Raw genomic sequence first — 14,679 nt, forward strand, 5'->3', positions numbered from 1 at the left:
GAGAGCGGGAGTCAGACAGTGGCTACAGCGGCAGAAAAAGATGTGGCTCTCCCCCAGGCTTATCACAGTTTTGAGGATGTATTTGATGAGGTGAAAGCGGAAGTGCTACCACCACATAGACAGTTTGACTGCCAGATCGACCTGGTGCCAGGGGCCAGCGTTCCCAGCGGCAGGCTGTATGCCCTGACGGAGCCTGAAAACGTGCATCTCCGGGGGTACCTGGATAAACTCCTCAAGCTAGGATTCATCCGCCCGTCCAAGTCTCCGGCCGCCTCGCCACTCTTCTTCATCCCGAAGGCTAATGGGGAGCTGAGAGCCTGTGTGGACTTTAGGGCATTGAATGCGATAACCATAAAAAAATCGGTACCCCTTGCCTCTCATCAGTGTACTTCTGGAACAGGTCAAGAAAGCTCGTATCTACACCAAGTTGGATTTGAAAGGGGCATACCATCTGGTGCGCATGAGGGACGGAGACGAGTGGAAGACCGCCTTTAAGACCAGGTTCGGCCTTTTTGAGTACCTCGTCATGCCGTTCGGTCTGTGCAACGCCCCGGCAGCCTTTCAGTACTTTTTGAATGAGGTATTCAGAGAGGAGTTGGATATCTACGTGGTCGTATATATCGACGACATCCTCATCTATTCGTCCAGTGTGGAGGAGCACGTACACCACGTCAAAGCTGTGCTCCAAAAGCTGAGGAAAAACATGCTGTTTTGTAAACTCAGCAAGTGTGACTTCCACGTCACATCCGTGGAATTCCTCGGAGTGATGCTGAGTCCAGAGGGACAGGAGATGGCAGAACGAAAGATCAAGGCGGTGAAAGAATGGCCGGTGCCCCAAAGCGTGAAGGACGTCCAAAGTTTCATTGGCTTCGCCAACTTTTACAGGCGGTTTATAGATGGATTTTCAGGATTGGTGGCCCCAATCACACAGCTACTGAGGACGTCCAAGGAGTTTGTCTGGTCCCCTGAAGCGAACAAAGCCTTTGAGGCCCTGAAAAGCGCCTTTGGTAAGGCGCCGGTGTTGGCTCACCCCGATCCGGATCTCCCCTACGTGGTGGAAGCGGACGCATCGGATGTGGCGCTGGGGGCTATCTTGTCCCAACGCAACCACGACACAGGGGTGCTTCATCCCGTTGCGTACATGTCCCGCAAACTCAACGACGCCGAACGCAACTACCATATTGCGGAGAAGGAGCTTCTCGCAATCAAGGACGCCTTCACCGAATGGAGGCATTGGTTGATGGGGGCAAGACATGTGGTATCGGTGTACACGGACCATAGGAACCTACAGTTCATGACGGCCACAAGACACCTTTCTCCCAGGCAGCTGCGGTGGATGATCTTCTTTGCGGGGTTCAACTTCCGCATCACATATCGGCCGGGGACGGAAAACCGGAAGGCGGACGCCCTGTCCCGTCAATCTGCAGTTAAGGAACCGGTGCCTGCGACCGAGCGTTCCATCATTTCCCCGAGGATGGTATTGGGGGTTATCCAACCGGATACTTTCCTGAGGGGAATAAAGAGAGGGATCAGGTCATTCGCATGGCGGAGGTGGCTCCTCAGTCACAAAGAATGGCAGCTGAAGGACGGGATACCCCTGAAGGGCAGGTGCCTATTGATACCCACGCCTAGGCTAAGGAAACAAGCATTCCTCTGGTGCCATGACTCTCCGTGCGCAGGTCATTTGGGCTTTGAAAAAACGGTGGCTAGCATGGGACGGCATTTCTGGTGGCCAACCATGAGAGTGGATGTCAGGAGGTGGGGACAGGAGTGTCCTACGTGTGCTACCATGAAGGCCGACCATGGCCGAACCCGAGGGCTCTTACATCCACTTCCGACCCCGGATAGACCATGGGATAGCATATCACTGGACTTCGTGGTGGGCCTACCGGTAGACCAGGGGATGACGGCAATACTGGTGGTGGTGGATTACTTGACGAAAATGGGGCACTTCATCCCCTGCAAGAGAGTCCCTACGGCCGGGGAATTGGCGTCACTACTCCTAAAGAATGTGGTACGACTGCATGGATTACCTGGGGTGATCGTGTCGGACCGGGGGTCGCAGTTTACTGCGCAATTCTGGAAGACTTGGTGCACTGCGCTGCATGTTAAGACCGCCCTGTCCACCAGCTACCACCCTCAAACGGACGGCCAAACCGAGCGCCTGAACCAAACGCTCAAACAGTATCTGCGATGTTTTGTGGACCAGGGCAGGGAAGAATGGGTCGACTTGCTATGGGTTGCAGAGATAGCCTATAACAACGCCACTCACAGCTCCACACAGTCATCTCCGTTCTATAGCAACTATGGCCAACATCCCAGGTTCTTGCCATTTCTACATCCGTTCAGAGAGGACAGGATTCCCGCCACAGCGGACAGGGTGGCACACATACAAGACACGTTGATGCGCTCAAGGGCTGTCCTAATAGAGGCCAAGAGAAGATACAAGGCTGCGGCAGACAGGAAGAGAAGGCCCGGGCCACTGTACCGCACTGGAGACTACGTCTGGATATCCACAAGAAACATGAGGTTTCGAAAGAACAGTGTGTTCCATCCCAAGTACATGGGCCCCTATCGAATTACCAAGTGTATGGGTCCCGTGAACGTGAAGGTGTGCTTGCCCCAGTCATTGCGGATACACCCTGTCTTTCATGTATCATTGCTCAAACCAGCACCCTCCAAGCCGTCTGGGACACCTAGGCCGGTATGCGTGGAGTCGGAGGTGGAGTATGAAGTGTCGGGCATACGGGCGTCCAAATGGCGCAGGGGGAAGCTGTGGTACCTGGTTGCGTGGAAAGGCTATGGCCCGGAGGAGCAATCATGGGAACCGGCTGAAGGGGTTCATGCTCCGCGCTTGGCCTCCTTGTTCCATCGGCGTTTTCCTGCCAGCGCTGGACCCGTGGGGAGCCGCTGAGAGGGAGGATGTACTGTCAAGAATTCCTGTCATGCGAGGGGAGGAAAACGGTAACCAGCGAAAACGGACTACATCTCCCAGGATGCTTAGCGGTTGAGAGGTTATGTAAACAGGAGAGCTGTTACATAACTCAAGGAAAACACGCCCTTATGTAAACAGGAGAGCTGTTACATAACTCAAGGAATACACGCCCTTATGTAAACAGGAGAGCTGTTACATAACTCAAGGAATACACGCCCTTATGTAAACAGGAGAGCTGTTACATAACTCAAGGAAAACACGCCCTATAAAGGGAGGAACCGGGAGGTACAACGCTGTCGGATATTGTGTTTACACCGACGTACCTGCTTCGTGAAGAGCAGTGTTCCGGAGTGGTGCTCCAGTAAGGCAAGAACGGAGGTAGGTCGAGTCGTTACTCCCTGGGCCGTGTCTTGCCCCATCGTCACCTGTGAAGGACCCGGAAGCTCTACCGGTCAACCATTGAGCTTCGCTTTTTGACTCGGCTGAGTCAAAGCGCAGTGGCGCTTTTGCTGGTCGGAGTCGTAACTCCCAGCCCGACCAGAGATACAGGGACTGCCAGCTGTAACGCACACCAGGAGGTGTTTGCCGCGTTACAGACTCGGAAGTCCACAGGATCGATCGAGCGGCTGCTCTCGGTTCAGTCTTCTTGCTTTTGATTGGGGTATCGGTGACGCATCACCAGGAGGTGACTCCGCGTCCCGGTGCAGTCTGAGGAAGAGGTTGAGCGGCTGCTCCCTTCAGGTAGAGACCCCGGCTGGGTGTTTCCCTGACTCCTCGATTCTCCCCAACACTCTTCGTGCCCCTCACAGCTTACCGATTGGCATTGTCGGCCATTTCATTTCTGCCCTCTGTTGGCATACGCCGGGATCGGCGTATATGCAGAGGACGGTTAGGACCATCCGTGCTGTGGGCTGGTAACGTACTTAGCCTGGAGGATTCCAGTGACTATAACTTTTGTTTATTCTTTGTATTATTTTTGCCTTCATTAAATAACTAACCCTTCACAAGTGATTGCGTCCTCATTATCGTGTCTGTTAAACGATCCTGAGACGTTCAGGGCGTTACAATAACAAGCTTACCTTCCTATTTAAGGGACTCTACAGACATTTTACAAAAACTGAATGGAATATCATAGAAACCCGAGTATATTATGCGGACTCTCTATGTGATCTCCCTGTATACCTCAATCAACCACAAGTATGGCATATCTGCATTTGTGTTTTTTTAAGACACCGACCTATCGAATTTTTGGAGCACACACAAATGTTGATTGTGATGTTGGAATATGGTCTAACGCATAATATCTTTACCTTTAATGGACAGTTCTACAGGGCACGGCCATGGGCACCTCCATCGCCCCCACCTATGCAAAGATGTTCATGGGTGGTGGGAGAAGGATGTGGCCGGGGCATATCTATATGGAGAAGGTCATGCTCTGGTGTTGATTTATAGATGACCTATTCATCCTATGGGATTGGGAAATGCCAATGCTGGGGGACTTTATCCAAAAACTAAATGATAATGATGTGAACATCTGGTTTATGGCATCAACTAGTACAAAACACAGTGAGTTTTGGGATATTAATTTGGATGTTGAAGGCAATGAGTTAATATCCACAGGAAATCGACAGCAATCAATTCCCTACTACATGCTAGCATTAGGCACCCCAAGGCACTGAAATGGAGTATCCCATACAATCAGATCTTACGAGCCAAAAGGATCTGTTGAACTGAGGAACAACTTGAACTGTAATTAATTAAGATGAAAGAACGATTCATCCAAGGGGGGGGGGGGGATAACCCATAAGTGTGCTAAACAATGCGAAGAGAGTGAGAAAGAAAACAAGTGAACAGGCAGTCTATTCATCTAATGAGCAACAGGATAAGAACAAGAGACTCTTTTTAGAGTACAATTCAGCACAACCAGCTATAAATAAAATCCTACTAAATAATGAGCACATTTTACAGAAAGAAGATCTACTAAAAGATATGGTGGATCAAAGCCCCAGAATAACATCGAAAAAGACCACATCCCTGGGAGACATGTTAACGAGGAGCCATTTAGAACCTGCTAGTGAAAGCAATTGGCGAATATCACTAAGGGTTTCATGACATGCGGATCGTGCTCAGCATGTCAGTACAGAATGAACCACAAAATATTTTCAACAAAGTTGATCATATCAATGGGCAAGGAGTCTCTGATGGGGCATAGCATTGATGCAGATTTGTATGTTCATCTTTAAAGAATTACTGTATCCCCACATAAAATGACCCCTCTCCCTGCACCAAAGAAACTTTACCATCCTTAGAAAGTCCAATGAGTAGAAATTGGGATGAGAAAACAGACTAAATGTTGAGAAATAGGATAGGAAATGTTGTCAATACTGGTGCCCATGAAGGTCATTTGATTAATCCTTTAGTAGATGAATTTTGAAGGGACATATACCTTTTGATTCTAACTTACATGATCAAACTGTTTGGAGGAGGAGATGTATTTTCAGTTCGATACTTAGGAAACCTTTTTATAAAGGAATCAATGATGGATATTTTTTTTAGAAGGCTCATCTAACGGGTTAAATTACCAATTTAAGCACTTTGCAATTTATTGAGAGCTAAGTCATCTGGTCCACAAATTAGATTTTTAAGAGGGATAAAATAAAGGATGAAATGAACATGTCAAGCACTTTGCGCTTTATTGAGAGCCAAGTCATCGGATACAATAGATTGACAGGGTAGGCAGAATAATGGAAAATTAGAATAAGAGGTAGAAACGCACCTTGCACTTTACGGCGGGCAAAGTCATCATGTGCAATAGCCTGACGAGGAAGGAGAAAAGTAGAAAATTGGAATAATACAAAGAAAGAAAACTGTAAGATCTACGTAAAGAGGACATAGCACCTCTGGGCACATTAGCATTAGTCACTTTATTAATAATTAAACAATTTCCATATTTTAAGAACACTTGGACTCAATTCAAACATAAGCACTTTATAAATGGCGCCTTGGTGTAATTTATGTGCAATATTGGGAATTGCCAATTTATTTTTTCATATGTGCAATGTTGGGATTTGTAAAGGTGTACAATGGAGAATAAGGACTGAATGGAAAGAGAGTAACAACATGCGTATTGGGTAGAAGTCTCATAAGCAATGCAGTGCATATGGTTATAATTTTTGATGGGGACTATACACCGACTATACACGTCAGTTTGACAAATTGCAATTCCAAGGAATTTGTGGAATAATTGAATTTGAGGAACTCCAAGATAAATAAACAAATGATCAAATACATCATAAAAAATTGAGGTTAGCTTGAAACAGAAGGGGAGCAAATTCTGTGCACCAGTGGTTAACTGGGCATGGCAACAGTAGGACAGTAGATAAGGAGGAAGTAGAAGTCACTGTAGTGTAACGATAGGCCCAGTAGAAGGCAGTAGCTGAAACTTGTCGGCCTGGGAGATTGATGCAACTTGCTGTTTTTATTGCACTTTAATTTATTGTTACCCGTTGGGAATATATGAGTTGGCGGCGGAATAGAGAAAAAAATAAAACATTTTAACTTATGGATGATGGTGTCTGAGGAGTTTGTGCCGCCGTACAACTGATCGTGGAGGACGATCACGTAGTAAATGCATGCATTTAGATATACATGTGTGTGTGTGTGTGTATATATATACATATTTATGTATATATACACATATATATATACACAAACACACACGTCAGATTACATGCAGAGGGGCACCGATGAAGTGGACTAGGAAGTGATACAATTAATGAACTCACCTTGACAGTGTAGTGGTAGTAGATGTAATGGCCATGATGTAGTGATCCACCATGTAGTAGTGGCTGATGTAGTAACATACAGCTGTGTTTAGAGCCCCCTGCTAAAGGTCTTAAGCTAGGTCCTTCTGCACACTGCAGCAGGAGGGACACCCAGCAAGGGATCGTTTTAACAGGTTTCTCCCAGAGAAGCCCTCACATGGTGCCTTCACCATACCCCAACTGGAGTGCTATGCAGCAACTGTAAAAGTTGTAACAAGCCCTTCGTAAATTAGTTATCCTGTCAAGAGTTGTGAGTTTTTACAGGCTCCTCCTGAGGAAGCAGTCACTGGGTCCCTGCCCTGGAGTGCTGACCAACAAGTGTGAGTTTTTACAGGCTCTTCCTGGAGAAGTCCTCACTGGGCCCTTGCCATGGAGCGATATCCAGCAAGTATGAGAGTTTTTACAGGCTCTTCCTGGAGAACTCCTCACTGGCCCCATGCCACGAGGGGCTACCCAAGTGTTAGAGTATTTACAGGATCCTCCTGGAGAAATTCTCACTGGGCTACTCTCACAGAATGATATCCAACAAATGTGAGAGTTTTTATAGGCTTTTGCTGGAAAAGTACTCACTTGGCCCTAGCCCTGGAGTGCTCCTCAAAAAGTATGAATTTTTTTCCAAGGCAGTTCTGGAGAAGTCCTCACGGGACCCCAGCATGCAACAATACTCAAGAAGTGTGAGAGTTTTTGCTGGGTCCTCCTGGGGAGCCGTCACTAGGCCCCTACCACACAGCAACACAACAAATGTGAGAGCTTTTACACACTCCTCCTGTAAAACTCCTTACTGGACCCTTGCCCTGGAGAGATAGCCAACTCATGCAAGTTTTTACAGGCTCGTTCTGGAGAAGTCCTCAGTAAGCACCTTCCTGGAAGTGATACCCAAACAGTATGGAGCTGTTACAGGCTCTTCCTGGAGAAGTCCTCACTAAGCACCTATCCGGGAGTGATACCCAAACAGTATGGAATTGTTACAGGCTCTTCCTGAAGAAGTCCTCTCTAAGCACCTATCCGGGAGTGATACCCAAACAGTATGGAGTTTTTACAGGCTCTTACTGGAGAAGTCCTCACTGGGCCTTTACTCTGGAATGATTCTCAACAAGAGTGGGCGTGGTTACAGGCTCCACCTGGAGAAGTCCTCACTGGGACTCTGCCCTGCAGTGATACCCAAACAGTATAGACAGAAGCCGTCACTGGTCCGAGTCCCTGGATTGATAACCAAGTGTGACTTTTTACCGGCTCCTACTGGAGAAATCTTTACTAGCCCACTCCTGCAGAGAGATTTAAGGTTCCTTTTGAGGAAGCCATGACTGACCCTTGGGATGGAGCGATACCCAACAAGCTCCCCCTGGAGAAGGCCTCACTTGGCTCCTTCGCCATGCCCCAGGTGGAGAGCTATGAAGCAACTAGATGTTTTTAAAGGCTCTTTAGAACGGAGACTTCGCTAAGTTTCTGACCCATAGAATGTAGGGGGTTTATGAACAATATTGTACTATGAATAGGTTCCAGGTGGCGTTTTACAGGATAAGTGTAAAAGGGTTTAAGGGCCCTCGGAGGGTGCCCTCACCTTGATAAACCAAATAGGGAGGGACCCAAAAAGCACTGTGTAGGGAAGTAGGATCTTCTTCTTTGCTTGATGTTACAGTGTTTTTGACTTGTCTGACTGGGATCCTGCTAATCAGGACCCCAGTCTATCTGCTTTCCCCTTTAAATTGTTATACATGTACTTTGGTACACTCCAGATTGGATTCTGGGGTACCCTTATAAGTCCCTAGTATATGGCACCCGTGTGCCCAGGGCATAGGTACCCCAAAGGCCTCCCATGAGCTGAAGCATGTATTATGCCACCCATGAGAGGCCATTCAAAATGGAACTACAGGTCTGCTAATGCACCTGTGCTTGCCCCACTTACTTTAGATATAGGTTCACTATATCTATAGGTCACTACACTTAAAACTTATAAGTCATCCCTATAGCAGACCTTAACAATCCTGAAGGCAGGGTCCTGGGTTTTACATGAGATGGTGCCCCTGCATGAGTAGAGCCCCTCTGCAGCCTTTGGAGACCATTCTCCCGGGTTGTCTGTGACTCACCCAGACATATAGGTAGAGGTGCATTATAACCTCGCGGTAAATGCTATCTTGAAAACGGCTGTATAGAAACATGTCGTGTTTGATATCAAACACCTTGGAATCATACCTCCACACCAGTAACCAGTGTCGGAGGTAAGAATCCACCCTTCTGAAGTGAGCTTTGTGGTGTCACTAGTCTATATGATGCCAGCCTTCTCAAACCTGGTCCGTACAAAATGGACACATTTCTGCCCTCCTACTGCTGAGCCAAGCTCGAGCAGAGGATGGCAGCACAATAGGCATCCTGTCAAAGGGAGGTGTGACCACCTCCCAGGCAGGATTTAGTGTATTGGGGCTGGGTGGATGCACTCAGAGTGCCTGAAGGTATGCACCTGGGGCACATTTGGTGTCCCTGTGCATAGTCCAGCTCAAACCAGTTCTGGGAGCTGTTGGCTCCTGCACTGGCGCGAAACTGGACAAAGGACATGGGAGTCACATCCCCTCTGTCCTGACCCTCCCCTAGGAGGGTCCCCTGAATCTGTCCAATCCTCTCCCGTTGGTACAAAAGGGCTTACCTGACTGTAGCGTTTTAAATTTTACGTGGACAAGATTCTACAAGAAGAAACCACTGACCTTCGACCGTCTGCACACTTCGCTGGAGTTCGACTGGGCCCGACTTGGTCTCCCTCTCCGTCCAAAGCTTTGTCTGTGCCCTTGTTCCATACAGGCTCCGTGGAGGACCTGTGGTGCCCTAAGAACAACTGAAGAATCTCCCTTGGGGTAAAGAAGTCACTTCCCTGCATTCGCAGGCACCTCAATGCAACTGACCGGTCTGCTGCTCCCGAGCTCCTGCGGACTCTGAAGTCTCCAGCAACACAGGAGGTGGGTTTCGAAGGTCCCTGAGGTTGATATGCCCTCTCAGCAAGTTTGAGGCCAGTATTCCTCGTGGGGACTGCATAACCCGAACCCCTGTGCACCACGTCTATTTGCAAGTGCATATGCTTGTTGGCCATTCCTGAGCTTGTGAATTGGACTACGTGTAGTCCTGACCCTGAGCAGTATTTCCACCAAAGAACTCCAGCCTCCTCGCATCAAGTGCTCCGTGGGCTGGTACTTTGTGATCTTGCGCAAGGTCCCCTCGCGACTCCTGGTCATTCGGCCTGTGGATCCTCCTGAGGGTCATCTTGAATTCTGTAGGGCTTTCCTGGTTGCTCCAGATGTGCCCTGACTCCCCATTGCTTGGTGAGTCCCCTGGACCTTGCTGGTTCATACCGTAACCTGTTTGACCTTTCTGTGTGGGTTGCTTTTGCCAAGGCTTGTTGGTGCTCCAGCCGGATACCGACCCCTCAGCACTATATAGCCTTCGTGGGACAGCTCGCCTCTGGCTCCTGGTCGTCGTCCCCTGGTCCTCGTGGCTGCAGAGTCAAGCATACCTTCGCACCTGAAGCACCCGACATAGGTGGGCATTTGTCTCCCAAGCCCCTGCTCGCTCTGAAGTGACCCAGACTCTGTCCCCTCTACTTTCAACGGTTTCCAATTCCACTTCAACCCTATGCCCCTGGCTCCTCTGGGATAGGTAACTCTAGTACTTCTGTATCCACGGGTGGTGTGGCTCTCCAACCTCTTAAGTTCCGAAGTCCTCCTAAAAGGGTCCTTAAACTGCAAAATTGCAACCGCGACTTCCCCATAGAATTGTACGGAGCCCACGCTCGTGTTAGGACACTGCATCTGTCCTCCGTGGGGTCCCTATCTACTCACTTTGGGTGGTTCCTTGGGGTCCCAACGATTCTACGTGCTACAGACCTCGTCTTGACCAGAGTCGTGGTTGTTATACCACTATTTTAGTATATGGTTTGATCTCCCCCTGGAGCCCACTGTGTATGGTGCTACTTACAACTGTACTATTGATATCGTATTGTGTGCTTTGTGTTCTATCCTCGGGTAGAGGATACTAGAGAGTGTTATATTAATAAAAACATTTTTATATACCTACTGTGTGGTTCTCCTGTCATTTAAATAATTCAGGAGGTGACATTCTGGTAAAACAAGCTGCTTTGCATTCCTTGAAGATTAAGACTGAACGCTGCTCTCCACAGCTACCACGAGGATAGCTTTCTAAAGGTTATCTTTGACCTCATACATCATAAGGGTGGTTTGGACTGTTGCAAGGTGCCCACTTTAATTACCAGACAGCATATACCAGGCCAACTTTTCATACAATGTTAAAGTTTGTATACAATCCAACTGAGGAGGCATTCACAAGGCTTCCACCATGGAGACCAGCTGAGTGGTATGCTCCACATTATAGGTGGTAACAGATGGGAGGGTCATCCTTTTCCAGGCTTCCCCTGCAGAGGTTCAGCCACACTTGCAAAGCTTGAAGGGTGTAAACATTTGGGGTGTGGTGTGAAGGGAATGAGTTTTACCAGCAGATACTGGAGCTGAAAACCTAAGCAGGTTTATGCCACATAGTGGACTTGAAGTGGAACCCTTTGGGGAGAGGGGTGGGAGGCCCGAGCATCCACAGATGGGCTACAACTTGGACAGAAGGGACAAAGTGGAGAGCTTCCAAGGGCTTCACAAATGACCAAACCTGGACACAAAGGGTCTTTTCAAAGATGGTGGAGAGTAGGTGGCTCAGCCAGTGCAAGAAGGAGCTGCGAGTGGATTTAGGGAGATTGGAATAAGGGGGAGCATGCTGGTGTGTGCCTTGTACAGACATCATGATGTAGGAGGCAAAAGCGGGATTCTGTAAGCCAAGTGCCTAGAGCACTACCATCCTGGACCAGGTAGCACAATCATGGCGGGTCTGGGGTGTTCACAAGCTGTAAAATGATTTATTACTGAAACCACTGAGACAATGTCACCAAAACAAGAGGCAGAGTGCGAGGGAGAAGAGGAGGAGACAGAGGGTGAGAGAAGAGGAGGAGACAGAGGGTGAGCAAGAGGAAAGAGGAGGCAGAGGGCGAGAGAGAAGAAAGAGGAGGCAGAGGGCGAGAGAGAGTAAAGAGGAGGCAGAGGGCGAGAGAGAGTAAAGAGGAGGCAGAGGGCGAGAGAGAGGAAAGAGGAGGCAGAGGACAAGGACGAGAGAAGAGGAAAGAGGAGGCAGAGGGCGAGAGATAGGAAAGAGGCGGCAGAGGACAAGGATGAGAGAAGAGGAAAGAGGAAGCAGAGGGCGAGAGAAGAGGAAAGAGGAGGCAGAGGGCGAGAGAAGAGGAAAGAGGAGGCAGAGGGCGAGAGAGAGGAAAGAGGAGGCAGAGGACGAGAGAAGAGGAAAGAGGAGGCAGAGGACAAGAGAAGAGGAAAGAGGAGGCAGAGGGCGAGATAAGAGGAAAGAGGAGGCAGAGGGCGAGAGAGAGGAAAGAGGAGGCAGAGGGCGAGAGAGAGGAAAGAGGCGGCAGAGGACAAGGACGAGAGAAGAGGAAAGAGGAGGCAGACGGCGGAGATAGGAGAGAGGCGGCAGAGGACAAGGACGAGAGAAGAGGAAAGAGGAGGCGGAGGCAGAGGGCGAGAGAAGAGGAAAGAGGAGGCAGCAGAGGGCGAGAGAAAAGAGGAGGCAGCAGAAGGCGAGAGAGAAGAGCAGGCGGCAGAGGGCGAGAGAGAAGAGGAGGAGGCAGAGGGCGAGAGAGAAGAGGAGGAGGCAGAGGGCGAGAGAGAAGAGGAGGAGGCAGAGGGCGAGAGAGAAGAGGAGGAGGCAGAGGGCGAGAGAGAAGAGGAGGAGGCAGAGGGCGAGAGAGAAGAGGAGGTGGCAGAGGGCGAGAGAGAAGAGGAGGCGGCAGAGGGCAAAAGAGAAGAGGAGGCAGCAGAGGGCAAAAGAGAAGAGGAGGCAGCAGAGGGCGAGAGAGAAGAGGAGGCGGCAGAGGGCAAGAGAAAGGAAAGAGGAGAGGAGGCAGAGGGTGAGAGAAAGGAAACAGGAGGCAGAGGGCGAAAGAGGAAATAGGAGGCAGAAGGCAAGAAAGAAGAGGAGGCAGAAGGCAAGAGAGAAGAGGAGGCAGAGGGCGAGAGAAGAGGAGGCAGAGGGCGAGAGAAGAGGAAAGAGGCGGCAGAGGATGAGAGAGAGGAAAGAGGAGGCAGAGGGCGACAGAGAAGAGGAGGTAGCAGAGGGCGAGAGAGAAGAGGAGGCAGAGGGCAAGAGAGAAGAGGATGCGGCAGAGGGCGAGAGAGAAGAGGCGGCGGCAGAGGGTGAGAGAGAAGATGAGGAGGGCGAGAGAGAAGAGGAGGCGGCAGAGGGCGAGAGAGAAGAGGAGGCGGCAGAGGGCGAGAGAGAAGAGGAGGCGGCAGAGGGCGAGTGAGAAGAGGAGGCGGCAGAGGGCGAGAGAGAAGAGGAGGCGGCAGAGGGCGAGAGAGAAGAGGAGGCGGCAGAGGGCGAGAGAGAAGAGGAGGCGGCAGAGGGCGAGCGAGAAGAAGAGGCGGCAGAGGGCGAGCGAGAAGAGGAGGCGGCAGAGGGCGAGAGAGAAGAGGCGGCGGCAGAGGGCGAGAGAGAAGAGGCGGTGGCAGAGGGCGAGAGAGAAGAGGCGGTGGCAGAGGGTGAGAGAGAAGAGGAGGCAGAGGGCAGGAGAGAGAGAGAAGAGGAGGCAGAAAGCAAGAGAGAAGAGGAGGCAGAGGGCAAGAGAGAAGAGGAGGCAGAGAGTGAGAGAGAAGAGGAGGCAGAGAGCGAGAGTGAAGAAAGAGGAGGCAGAGAGCAAGAGTAAGGAAATAGGAGGCAGAGGGCGAGAGAGGAAATAGGAGGCAGAAGGCAAGAGAGAAGAGGAGGCAGAGGGCAAGAGAGAAGAGGAGGCAGAGGGCAAGAGAGAAGAGGAGGCAGAGGGCAAGAGAGAAGAGGAGGCAGAGGGCAAGAGAGAAGAGGCGGCAGAGGGCAAGAGAGAAGAGGCGGCAGAGGGCAAGAGAGAAGAGGAGGCACAGGGCGAGAGAGAAGAGGAGGCACAGGGCGAGAGAGAAGAGGAGGCAGAGGGCGAGAGAGAAGAGGAGGCACAGGACAAGAGAAGAGGAGGGCGAGAGAGAAGAGGAGGCAGAGGGCGAGAGAGAAGAGGAGGGCGAGAGAGGAGAGGAGGGCGAGAGAGAAGAGGAGGCAGAGGGCGAGAGAGAAGAGGAGGCAGAGGGCGAGAGAGAGAGAAGAGGAGGCAGAGGTTGAGAGAGAGAGAAGAGGAGGCAGAGGGTGAGAGACAGAGAAGAGGAGGCAGAGGGTGAGAGAGAGAGAAGAGGAGGCAGAGGGTGAGAGAGAGAAGAGGAGGCAGAGGGCGAGAGAAGAGGAGGCAGAAGTGAGAGAGGGAGAAGAGGCAGAAGACGAGAGAGAGAGAAGAGGAGGCAGAGGGCGAGAGAGAAGAAAGAGGAGGCAGAGGGCGAGAGAGGAAATAGGAGGCAGAGGGCGAGAGAGAAGAGGAGGAGGCAGAGGGGAGAGAGAAGAGGAGGCGGCAGAGGGCGAGAGAGAAGAGGAGGAGGCAGAAGGGAGAGAGAAGAGAAGGCGGCAGAGGACGAGCGAGAAGAAGAGGCGGCAGAGGGCGAGCGAGAAGGAGGCGGCATAGGGCGAGAGAGAAGAGGCGGCGGCAGAGGGCGAGAGAGAAGAGGAGGAGGCAGAGGGCGAGAGAGAAGATGAGGAGGCAGAGGGCGAGAGAGAAGAGGAGGAGGGCGAGAGTGACAAACACTGCACCACAATCATGCATGGTCTTGTGCTGCAATCAGCAAGATTAAAGCAAGTTTTGATTATAGAAAATCTTCTGCTTAGGTTTCTGTGGATTGGGGGGGGGGGTTCACGCAAAAATTAATTTGTAGGGTTGTTTTTAGGGCTTGTGTTTTCTTTAGCTAGATGGAGATTGTATGGAAGAATAATCAACCGTCCCCTCCCAGGATCAAACTC

At 50.5% G+C, this 14,679-nt stretch overlaps 1 protein-coding gene across 13 annotated transcripts in view; it reads right to left on the bottom strand.

The window, feature by feature from the left end:
• ST3GAL3 (ST3 beta-galactoside alpha-2,3-sialyltransferase 3) overlaps positions 1-14,679 on the bottom strand; it is a 1,226,061-nt gene that overhangs the window by 915,418 nt on the left and 295,964 nt on the right. For 3 of the 13 annotated variants that reach the window (XM_085602933.1, XM_085602942.1, XM_085602944.1), the window contains exon 3: positions 5,712-5,751. The exons of the other annotated variants lie outside the window; for them this stretch is intronic. The gene's annotated coding sequence lies outside the window, so the exon portion shown is untranslated. The remainder of the gene's footprint in view (positions 1-5,711; positions 5,752-14,679) is intronic. 13 annotated transcript variants of the gene reach the window in all.

This window comes from Triturus cristatus, chromosome 4_2 (assembly GCF_964204655.1).
Source record: "Triturus cristatus chromosome 4_2, aTriCri1.1, whole genome shotgun sequence".
Classification (NCBI taxonomy): domain Eukaryota; kingdom Metazoa; phylum Chordata; class Amphibia; order Caudata; family Salamandridae; genus Triturus; species Triturus cristatus.